Source organism: Phyllobates terribilis, unplaced genomic scaffold (assembly GCF_046119375.1).
Source record: "Phyllobates terribilis strain yellow unplaced genomic scaffold, ASM4611937v1 Scaffold_1__5_contigs__length_1240528914, whole genome shotgun sequence".
In the NCBI taxonomy this organism is placed as follows: Eukaryota; Metazoa; Chordata; class Amphibia; order Anura; family Dendrobatidae; genus Phyllobates; species Phyllobates terribilis.
The window spans coordinates 751,074,981-751,087,664 of record NW_027362761.1 but is presented as its reverse complement, the minus strand read 5'-3'; positions in this window follow the sequence as shown (position 1 = coordinate 751,087,664).

Genomic DNA, 12,684 nt, shown 5'->3' with positions numbered 1-12,684 from the left:
CATCTTCATCTCTGATTTATGAAGACAGTACCGCAGGCTGTGGTACCTCGTGCAGAGAGGGACTTGAAGAGTGGGATGCTGGTATAAAAGTTATCCAGGTAAAGGTGATAACCTTTATCCAGTAGTGGGTGCACCAAATCCCACACAATTTTCCCACTCACTCACAGAACAGGGGTGCATTCAGGGGGTTCAATCCAGGAGTCGTTCCCTTCATAAACTCTAAACTTGTGAGTGTACTCTGAGGTACTTTCACATAGTTTATACAGCTTGATTCCGTACCTGGCCCTCTTACTGGGCAGGTACTGCCGGAATCTAAGCCGCCCCTTAAAATGGATTAATGACTCATCTACGCAGATGTCCCTTTGGGGCACGTACACTTCAGCAAACTTGTTGTTGAAGTGCTCGATCACCGGACGAACTTTGAAAAGGCGGTCAAAGTTCAGGTCATCGCGTACAGGACACCTTACATTATCGTTGCAATGCTAGAACTTGTGGATGGCCTCAAAACGTGTCCATATCATAGCCATGCAGAACACTTCATCTCTCCTGGGACGACTGCATGGCGGTTCAGCAGCACCTGAGGAGGAAGAAGAGGAGGACATTGAGGAATCAGAAAAATAAAGAAAGGTGGGATCCTCTCCCTTGCTGTCAGTGTCGGAGGCAAGGAAAGCGTATGCCTCCTCCACTGAATAGCGAGTTTGGGATGAGCGGGACATTTTTTTTTATGTATGTGGTGCGTGTGTGTCAGTACTTTATTTAGAGTGTGTGTGTCAGTGTGCTTGGTGTAAACTTTTTTTTTCTGAAAGAAATAGATAAAAAAAGGAACAATCGTAGGTGGTGCAAGCAGCGAGCACGAGTGCGGATCAGTGAACTATGTCACCGGCAGCTACTGGATGTGCGCACGGATGTGGTACAAAGGAGGGCGGAAAGTGTAAAACAGCGAGCACGAGTGCGGATCAGTGATCTGCGGTCACTGATCAGCGTTCGGCCGCTGCAGGAAGCACAAAAAAAAAACTGACAAAAGTCGATCTATCAAGTACTGATCAGCACTTGGTGGCAGAAAGGGGCATGGGAAGTGGAAAAGGGGGAGAGGGGGATTGGGGTGGATGAGGAGGGATCAAAAAATCCTACTTACAGTTGTCTTCTGTCAGATGTCTTTTCTAGCAGCAGGAGGAGAGGTGATTGTGGTGTCATAGGCTTCTGTGGCACTGCAAGGCCCAGCACGCCGCACAATCAGACCACCCTTTACAAAAGAAAAAAGTTAGTGAATAAAAAAGTGTAAAGTAACGAGCACGAGTGCTGATCGGTGGTTTGTCTCACCAATCAACGCTCGGTGGTTGTTGGATGCACGCATGGAGGTGGTACAAAGTGGGAGGGGGAGAAAAAATGAACAGGGACAAAAAAAAATCCTGGAAACAAGAGAGCACGGACGTTCATCAGTGAAGTCACTGATCAGCGCTCGGCCGCTGCAGGATGCACGAAAAAAAAAAACTGTCAAAAAATCAAGTACTTATCAGCGCTCGGTGGCAGAAAGGGAGGGTGGGGAAAAAAGAGGGGGAAGGGGATTGGGGTGAATGAGGGGAGATCAGAGATGGACTTACCAAAGTCTTCTCTGTTCTTCTTTCAGCAGCAGGATCAGGAGCAGGAGCAGGCTCTGGAGCAGGATCAGAAGCATGAGCAGGCTCTGGAGCAGGATCAGCAGCAGGAGCCGAGCAGCAGCAGAAGACCGGAGCAGGAGGCAGGAGCAGCAAGCCCAGCAGGAGCAGGTAAGAGAAGGTCTTATGGTGTCACAGAGGCTTCTGTGGCACCACAAGGCCCAGCCCAGAGAGATCAGAAGCGTGACCGCCCTGTAGAAATCCTCACTGTGAGGAGCTGCAGGGTGGTCACGGGGAAGGGGGGGGGGGTGATAGGGCGGTGACAGACAGGTCATAGGCCAGTCACCGCCTGGTCACCCCGCAGTCAGGCACTCTGTTTGGTGCGATCGATGTCATCATAGGACGGTGGGGTCATAGGACAGTACAGGGGGTCATAGGACGGTGACAGGCCGGTCACTGCTCCGTCGGGCACTCTGTTTGGTGCGATCGATGTCATTATCGATCGCTCCAATCAGAGGAGGCTGGGGCCTGTGCAGACATCACAGGGGGTCATGGGGCGATGACAGGCAGGTCATAGGCCGGTTACTGCCCCGTGACCGCCCGGTCACCATACGGTCGTGCTCTGACTGGTGCAATCGATGTAATCGGCGATCATACCAATCAGAGCGGGTTGGGGCCAGGGCTAGCGTTGCTAGGCAACAGCCTAGGATCGGTGCACTTAGGGGCGCCGATCCTAGGCTACACATCACTATTTCAGGCAATTCGATTGCTGTAACAGTGAGAAAAGCTATGATTGGTTGTTCAGAATTAAACAGCCAATCACAGCGATCGTGGTTGTGGGAGGGACGCCGACACCCCCCGGGATGATGACATCATCTACCCTAAGGTAAGATGGCGCCGTAAATTTAATGCGATCACCGCGACTTTGGTCGCGGGACCACATTAAAGATCGTGCATAATAGTACGTACCTGGTCAAATAGGCCGGGCCAGTGCAACGTACTATTACTGACTGCGTCAGAAAGGGGTTAAACCACTCGAGTGTTGCTTTAGCAGTATGCTTTGGGTCATTGTCTTGTTGGAAGGTGAACTTCCATCCCGGTCTCAAATCACTGACAGACTGAAACAGGCTTTGCTCAAGAACATCCCAGTATTTCACACAATCCATCTTTCCATCGACTCAGACCATTTTCCATGTCCCTGCTGCCGAAAAACATCCCTACAGCATGGTGCTGCCACCCTCATGTTTCACTGGGGGATGGTGTTTTTGGGGTGAAGAGCTGTGTTAGTTTGGCGCCAGACATAGCGTTTACCTTGGTGGCCAAAAAGTTAAATTTTGGTCTCATCTGACTGCATCACCTTCCTCCATACATTTGGGGAGTCTCCCACTGTCTTTTGGCAATCTTAAATTGAGCCTTACAATTTTTGTGTGTAAGTAAAGTTTTTTTTTCTGCCCCCTCTTCCATAAAGGCCACCTCCATGACGTGTACAGCTTATTGTGGTTGTATGGACAGATACTCCAATCTCTGCTTGGGAACTCCGGAGCTCCTTCAGGCTTACCTTTGGTCTCTGTGCTGCCTCTCTGATTAATACCCTCCTTGACCGGGCTGAGAATTTTGGTGGGCGGCCCTCCCTTGGCAGGTTTGCTGTGGTACCATTTTCTTTCCATTTTAGGATAATAGATTTGATGGTGCTCCGGGGGATCATCAGAGATTGGGATATTTTTTTCTTTTTATAACCCAACCCCAACTTGTACTTCTCACCAACTTTGTCCCTGATTTGTTTTGAGATTTCCTTGGTCTTCATGGTGTTGTTAGGTTAGTGGTGCCTCTTGCTTAATGGTGTTGCAGCCTCTGTGGCCTTTCAGAAAAGGTGTGTATACACTGACAGACCATGTGACACAGAGGTGGATTTCCTTTCACTAAGCATGTGACTTATGAAGTTAATTGCTTGCACCAGGCATTTTTAGGGGCTTCATGGCGAAAGCCAATTTTTAGTTATTTGATCCCATACATTTCATTAATGCCTATATTTTTCTCACTTCACTTCACCAACTTACACTATTTAGTGCTCATGCATCACACACAAATCGAATTATAAAAATATTTAAACATGTTGTAATGTAACAAAATAGGTAAAAAGTCAAGAGGATGAATACTTTTGCAAGCCACTGAAAATCAGATATTGGCTCTGTCAGTTACATGCACACATAGAGAGATCTGTCAATCAAGAGAAGTGGGGCCTGGAGAAGCTGTCGGGGACTGTCCTCTTGGCCTAGTCAACTGAGAGGTATGATCCCTGGCTGGCTTCTAAATGTATGTTTATTCTGAACATTTCAGAGTAAAACATACCTGCCTAAAGTGATGAGACCGGACTGTAATTAATACTTCACGTAGTTCTGGCAGCATGAATCAGTTCTTAGGTTTCCTTTAATTTAATCTCTCAGTGTAGGGACCCATATAGATGAAGTTTACCCTGTAATTCAAAAAGAGTGGTCAGTGCAGGCAGGGCTGGCATCATCACCCGGCGCACTCGGGCAAGTGCCGGGGCCCTTAGCAAGCGGGGGGGCCCACTCGCCATTGGAGACACCAGCACACTATGGGGCTGTTGAAATACTCACCTCTTCCTCTGCAGCTTCGGTGTCTTCTGCGTCTTCTGACTCTGTCACATCTCACGGCAGAGGGTGCGATGACATCACTACAGTGCGCCCTCTGCGCTGAGCATTGTAAAGTCAGAAGACGCTGAGGAGGAGATTGGAGATGCAGCCAGCGGGGAGCGAGGAGAGGCTCAGGTGAGTATTCAATTTTTTTTTGTATGGAGTATTATATGGGGCCCATTATTCTGTATGGCGCAATATATGGAGCCCATTCTGTATGGAGCATTATTTGGGGTCCATTATTCTGTATGGAGCATTATATGGGGCCCATTATTCTTTATGGAGCATTATATGGGGCCCATTATTCTGTATGGAGAATTATATGGGGCCCATTATTCTGTATGGAGCATTACATGGGGCCCATTATTCTGTATGGAGCATTACATGGGGCCCATTATTCTGTATGGTGCTTTATTTTGGGGCCCATTATTCGGTATGGTGCTTTATTTGGGGCCCATTATTCTGTATGGAGCATTATAAGCGGTCCATTATTCTGTATGTAGCAGTATATGAGGTCCATTATTCTGTATGGAGCAATATGTGGAGTCCATTGTTCTGTTTGGAGTGCTATATGGGGCCCATTATTCTGTATGGAGCACTACATGGGGCCCATTATTCTATATGGAGCAATATATGGGGCACATTATACTGTATGAAGCAATATATGGGTCTCATTATACTGTACGAAACAATATATGGGACCCATTATACTGACTGGAGCAATATATGGGGTCCATAATACTGTATGGAGCACTATGTGGTGCCCATATAATACTGTATGGAGCACTATGTGGTGCCTATAATACTGTACTGGGGACTATGTTGAGCCCATAATTCTTTATGGAGGACTATGTGGTGCCTATAATACTGTATGGAGGAATATGTGGTGCCCATAATACTGTATGGAGGACTATGCTGTCTAAGATGAAAGCTTTTTTTTTTTTTCATGAAATAAAATGAAAACTTGAATATCGCCCAGGACACGCACTGTGCGCTGTGAGGATTTGCTGGTTTCTGAGCTATTGTAGAATTTACTATAGATATCACTCATGTAATGTAAGAAGTGAGTGAAATCTTCAGCATTGTATTATACCTATATTTCTCTGCGGTATCTCTGCATCATGAATCATGGTATGTGTTAAAGGGGCCCACTGAGATTCTTTCGCCCGGGGCCACGAAAACCTGGAGCTGACCCTGAGTGCAGGAGTCTGTGGGGAGGGAAAGTGGTTGGAGAAAGAGGCAGTTTTGGTTTATAATATCTTATAAAGTTTCCTATATTTGCTTATTCTATTGATTTATGAGAAAAAGTTTGAAAGATAGTTACTCCTTAAGCAAATAATGAAATCAGTACATGAGAAGTTGTGAAATCACAACAGTTTTTGAATTATATATAATTATTATTGTATGTAAGTAAGGAGAAAAATTATCACCCTTATTAATAAGAGAAGGGGTGGGCAATTCATTTTTCCAAAAGACCACATGAGAGACTCTGACTGCTGTGGAGGGTCAAACCAACAGGCCCAACCCAATTCTGTGCCTTATTATTGTATTTTATTTTTATCACTTAATATTCAGCAGAATTAAATCTGTTGACAAGCTGCTACTGCTAATACATGTTAGGCCTCACGTTCGTATACAACACCTATGTGAAAAAAATAAAGCGGTGTCATCAGTGTTTTACATCAGTGCCTGGCATGTCACTCTCCACATTTACAAACGTTACCGCTTAGATCCCAGTCTTAAGCCTCTCACCCAGCTAAATCAGATCTCATACTTTGCCCTGATGAGAGGGAAAACCCCGAAACACTGGTTTGGCTTTTACCCCAAGTCATATTGCAAGGCTGTTAAAGGGTCAATATTGACTTTTAGGATTGCTACTTCCAATAGGTGGCACTAGAGTTCAAGTCCGCTTCCTCTCTGAAGAGCCAATTTGCATATTTAATTTCCTAGAGGAGTATGTGACTCACCCCCTGGGCCAGTGCTGTAGTGCGGCGCGCGTGCGCGCGGGGGATACCCGGAGCCGGATCCGATGGGGGTAGTAGTCTTCGTGTGGCGGTGACCCGGTCCGCGCCCAGGGTGGTCAAACTAAGTGGCAGTTATTGGTATGATGGTATTAGTGTCCGACTACGCCACCCGTTGATTTGCGGTCGCAAGGCCGCCACTGCAAAACAGTCCGCTGAGGCCGATGGTATATATGTGCAGCTATGGTGGTATAACCCCCAGCGGGAGAGGTATAGCCTCAGGGCAGCTGGTGCGGGTGAAGGGAGTGATAGTAAGAGCGTCCCGGTACCTATGGTGCTGGTGGTGCGATGGAACACAGAGACTGATTGCAGTTTTCAATGCTTTACTCACAGTTGTTATTAACGTCAGTCCTGCAGGTGATGACGACCCGAGCCATGCTGCGTCCACCAGGTACGGGGCTCGACCAACCCCCAGGCAGTTCCAGAGTGTGACCTTGAACTCCTTTCCCCGTTCCTTTCTCTGGCCGTCCCCACTAGGGACCCACCCATGTCCAGCTTCCTCGGGCCTTCTGGTGGCGAAACCTTTCTCCGGTCTCCCTGACCCTATGTGGCGTGCCTTCGTGGTGGGTGTAGTGAGTGGTCGCACCAAGACGTGGCCACGACCTCCGGTTCCTGGCTGAGGATAAGTGGCCTCCACCAGTTTGGGATCCGGTACCCTGATCTGCCAACCCTTCACCCGCTGACTCCTAGCGTGTTCGGGTTCCTTCTTGCTTCATGTCTCTGGGCCTTTCCTTATGTTTCATTCTTTCCTTGCTTCTTGTTCCTTTCTTCTTCACTCTTGCTCCCTCCAGGGGCAGCACCCAGATAGGGCTGCTGCTCCCTGTCACTCCTCTTCTCACTCTTCTTCTGTCTGACTGAACTGAACTCACTCCTAAGATGGTGCCCACCTTTTATACTCCCTCTGACACCCGAGCCCAGGTGACTAGCAACCAATGGGCTCCTTCCTATGCCCAGAAACCCACTCCCATCTGCCCCTACACCACTGGGATATTCCTCCCCCCCCTCCCCACTCCAGCCAGGAACAGAAGCTGTCGTACCTGCACATCTTTCTAGTGGGAGTACCGTCGGTCTGTTCCTCGGAAATGGGGTGTGTGTGGTGCATGCAGCTAACTGAGTTCTAGTCCACACTCCATCCTTACCCGGGAGTGGAATACCACACCTCTGGTTCGAGGTGCAATACCCCTGTAGCAGCCGAGCCCTCGGGGTGCTACATATGCATGGCGTATAAGCAGGGCTGTGGAGTCGGTAAGCGAAATCTCCCACTCTGATTCCAACTCCTGACTCCGACTCCCTCATACAAGGCTCATGTTTAAGTTACAAATTTAGTCTAGCAACCTCATAAGATCAGGCTTTTCATCACCATTATGATGCAATAATCAAGCAATTTACTTGCCTTAATCTTGTTTTCCTGTTCACTCTAGCAGTTCTGAGATGAGTGCAGGCATTCCTTCCCAGTGCCTCTTTCCTGTAATCTGTAGAGGAGGAGCTTCACTACTGAGCATGTGTGGCACCCCAGGGGTCTGGTTTCCACAGTAACGGCAGTGTTATGTCTGAGAGCAGGTGGGAGGTCTCTTGGTCAGGAATCCTATGCATGCCACACCTCCTGCCCAGTCCTGGGAGGGGAAGGACTTCCCCTATATAAACCTGGGGCTGAGGCAGGGTTAGAGAGTTGAGAGGGAGAGTTCAGCCAGGAGGGCTGACAGGGAGCTGTGGCTCCGGCTGGGCCCAGCTCCTGGGCCATGCCAGAAGTAGAGAAGAGAAGCAGCATAGGAAAAGAACAACAGGAGCTCTGTGGGAGCAGTGTTACAAAGAGTCAGGGGCTGGCAGCTGCAGAGCTCGCCCTGACTGAGAAGATTTCTTACCGGACCCGGAGTCCGAGGCTGTGGGGACTAACTCCTACCCAGCAGCAGAATCCGTCAGGCAGGGGATTTCAGGTCCTCTGGCCAAGAAACCTGAAGTCACGGTCACACGCATGGGACCAGCACCGCCGTCGTGGAGCGGAAGCTACTAGAAGGCCCCGAGTCACCGGCCATACGGGTGAGCACCACACGGTACACTCAGGGACGTGGGCTACTTATACTCGCTTCTAGCAAGGTAGCCAGAAGAGTATCGTTAGTTTGGGAGGCCTACAACTCCGCCTGGCCAGGGGAGATCCCATCTGCTCAAGGACTGACCAGGCCCCAACCGCTAGCCAGTACTCCGGGAGGGTCTATCTTTGTCACCAGTAAAGACCCTGAACTACACCGCATCGTCTCTGAGTGGTTCCTGCTACCCCCATCATCCACGTCGGCTGCCCTGAGGCCATACCCCTCCCGTTGGGGGTTATACCATCCACGCTGCACCATCCTTCCACCGGCCTCAGCGGTCTGCCCTGCAGCGGCAGCTCCATAGCTGCATTCAACGGGTGGCGTAGTCGTCCATCATCTACCGCTGATACAGCGCCACTTAGTCTGACTCCCTGGGCACGGACCGGATCACCGCCACGAGACTACAACCCTCAACAGATCCGGCTCCGGGTAAGCTCCCGCGTGCGCAACGCTGCGCGACACAGGCCCAGGGGCGCGTCAACTTTTGGCGTAGTCGGCAGGATCTCGTGCCCGCAACCACCGGGTACTGCGTGCCTGAAAAAGACTGTTCAAACTTACCAGTGGTGAAGATTCCCGCCATCCGGCGCCATCTTCAGCCTTCTTCCCGCCTTCCGTGGAGTTTTCCCGCCGTTGGACGCCATCTTGAAGACGCCGCGCGGGAAGAAGAGGGGCGTGGACTCCAAAAGCGCGCGAGAACTGAAGCCCCGCCTCACGTCCGGACGGTGCGTAAGGCCCTGGAAGGAGCCCAGCAGACGCCGACGTCACAGGAGCGCGACGGAAGGTCCTCAACCCTGACGATCCACTGCGGAGCCGCGGCCTACGGAAGAGGATCATCGCAAGGTAGGCCACGGTCCACTAGGGGGGAGAAGGATGTCGGATACGGAGGAGAGCTTCACCGCTTCAACCCCCGCCAGCGCCACCGCTGTTGCGGTCATGCCTTTCACCATGCCCTATATCCCGGGGGCAGCCTGGCTACCCCAGTACTCAGGGGAGTCACATACCCTGCATGACTTTAGAGAAAAGCTGGATAGCCTCTTCCAGGTGTACCCCCTCACAGAGGAGCAAAAAGTGAGCATCCTGGTGGCCCAATTAACCGGGGCAGCCCAAAGGGAGGTAAAGTCCTGGCCACCTGGGAGGAGGACTGTCGCAGAGATACTAAGCCAGCTAACCGAGGAGGAGCTGCAGTACTACCAATATGAGGAAAGCCAAGAGGACCCGGACGGGTCTGAGGACTACCCTCAGGAGGGAGCACAAAGAGGACATAGCTACTGAAGGGAAGTAGCGTGAATAAAGAGCTGTACATAGTTACCCGTTAGGGTACAAGGACTGCTGCTAATTAAAATATGGTCCCCGTTGGGATTAGTGAATTGTTCCCCGTGTGTCCCTATCCCTTACCAGGCTGAGGACTGTGAGCAGCCATCCCCTATCCCTTACCAGGCTGAGGACTGTGAGCAGCCAATCCTTATCCCCACTGGCCGAGGACTGAGAGCGGCCATATCCTGTAAATAATTATGTGTTTCTAGTAATTTATAGGAGTCCTTGGTGGATTTACCGGGAATCCTTTGTACAGTTAGTGGAGCGTAACCCAGGATGGACTAAAAGACTGTTAAGGACTCGGGGCAGGACAGACCCCTACCTGGTTACGTCTCCCTGTTTTGGTGAAATGGACACCTTTGTTTTCTTCAAAGACTGCACCCGGTTGCGGACACGCCGTAACCATCTTTATGTGTTTTTCTTATTGTATTATTATTGTTTATACCTTGTTATGTTTTTCTAAAAATATGTTTAGTCCCGGAGTACTAAATTTCACTAGGGGGGAATGTGGCACCCCAGGGGTCTGGTTTCCACAGTAACGGCAGTGTTATGTCTGAGAGCAGGTGGGAGGTCTCTTGGTCAGGAATCCTATGCATGCCACACCTCCTGCCCAGTCCTGGGAGGGGAAGGACTTCCCCTATATAAACCTGGGGCTGAGGCAGGGTTAGAGAGTTGAGAGGGAGAGTTCAGCCAGGAGGGCTGACAGGGAGCTGTGGCTCCGGCTGGGCCCAGCTCCTGGGCCATGCCAGAAGTAGAGAAGAGAAGCAGCATAGGAAAAGAACAACAGGAGCTCTGTGGGAGCAGTGTTACAAAGAGTCAGGGGCTGGCAGCTGCAGAGCTCGCCCTGACTGAGAAGATTTCTTACCGGACCCGGAGTCCGAGGCTGTGGGGACTAACTCCTACCCAGCAGCAGAATCCGTCAGGCAGGGGATTTCAGGTCCTCTGGCCAAGAAACCCGAAGGCACGGTCACACGCATGGGACCAGCACCGCCGTCGTGGAGCGGAAGCTACTAGAAGGCCCCGAGTCACCGGCCATACGGGTGAGCACCACACGGTACACTCAGGGACGTGGGCTACTTATACTCGCTTCTAGCAAGGTAGCCAGAAGAGTATCGTTAGTTTGGGAGGCCTACAACTCCGCCTGGCCAGGGGAGATCCCATCTGCTCAAGGACTGACCAGGCCCCAACCGCTAGCCAGTACTCCGGGAGGGTCTATCTTTGTCACCAGTAAAGACCCTGAACTACACCGCATCGTCTCTGAGTGGTTCCTGCTACCCCCATCATCCACGTCGGCTGCCCTGAGGCCATACCCCTCCCGTTGGGGGTTATACCATCCACGCTGCACCATCCTTCCACCGGCCTCAGCGGTCTGCCCTGCAGCGGCAGCTCCATAGCTGCACTCAACGGGTGGCGTAGTCGTCCATCATCTACCGCTGATACAGCGCCACTTAGTCTGACTCCCTGGGCACGGACCGGATCACCGCCACGAGACTACAACCCTCAACAGATCCGGCTCCGGGTAAGCTCCCGCGTGCGCAACGCTGCGCGACACAGGCCCAGGGGCGCGTCACATGTATATAAAGTGCAGCACAGATTCAGCTCAACTAAAAGCCCAGATCCTTAGATCAGGAATAGAATAGATGCTTTCCCAAAGTCTTCTGAAAAAATATTCAACACATCTACTGTACCCAATTTATTATATATTTTAGGAGAAGGTCCATTTTATACCGACTCCACCAAAATGAACACCGACTCCACAGCACTGCGTATATGTCTCCTCACTCTAACATTCCAGGCCTGGCATGTCACTCTCCACAAGGAGAAACATTACCCCTTAGATTTCATCAGTGTGTCACCCGTGTGTCCATTTTTACGATCAGTGTGTAAGCATTTTTTTCCTGCATGGATAACGAATGAAATTACAAACCTTCTCCTTTTTACGGATACCCGGTCCATGTAAAAACATGGACATGTGAGCAGCCCCATAGGTTATAATGGGGATCACTGAAAAAAACGTATGACACACGTATTGGAAACACAGACATGTGAAGGAGGCCTTATGATGAGGCTTTTTGTAACTTGTATTCTTATCAGTATCAGCTAATCAAAACTATAAAATTTACTGCTTTTTATAAAGTTTATAAAAACTCAGTAAATCATACTGCTTTTGTTACTGTTATTCAGCCATTGTACCTTGATCAATAGCTCCAAACACAATATGATACCCTCACATCCCCCATACACAGTATGATGTTCTCACACTAATACTGGGATGCAGATACCAGTGAAAGTGATGCAGCGGGCAGATGTTGATTGTGTGGTGTGGAACATGGCACTAAATTCAGCCCTTTGGCTGTCCCGTGCCGCGGACCGCACTGAAACAGCTAAAGGGCGAATGTGGCCCGTGAGCCGCACTTTGAGAAAAGAAGAGTAAGAAGATGGTTGCAAAGTAAGCACTCCTTCTTGCGTCCCTATACTGAGCCAATGTACAATGTATCTGAGGAAGGAGTTGGATCAGCTCCAAAAATGCCTAATACAATAAAAAAAGATCTTTTTCTACTCGACTTTGGACATCCTTCATCCACTGGCAGCGCCCGGAATATCCCGTAATTTTTTTTCTGATTCTCAAACGTTCATTCCAGTTCCAGCAATATACGCCTAGGAACCAGCGGTCGGAGCTGCAGCCATCTTTTGTGGACTCACACGCCCTCTCCAGTGTTGTGCCTGCTATGCACAAACCTTTCCAGGTGAGTCGTGCACAATCTGGTATTGAAACTAGATCCACAAATTTAGACAAGGAGGGCTTTCCCTATTTTTGTATTAATGCTTACCAGATAGCGTGAATCCCTACAATTAGTGGAGAATGCGGACATGAAGTCCCAGAGAGCACAGGCAATTGCAGTGTAAAGATTAAATGTCCTGGGTAAAGGCAGCTACAGCATACATAACAGGTGAACCACAGAAAGCGTACTACGACCTTGCCCTGCAGGATGTCAAGGAGTACGACAAGTTG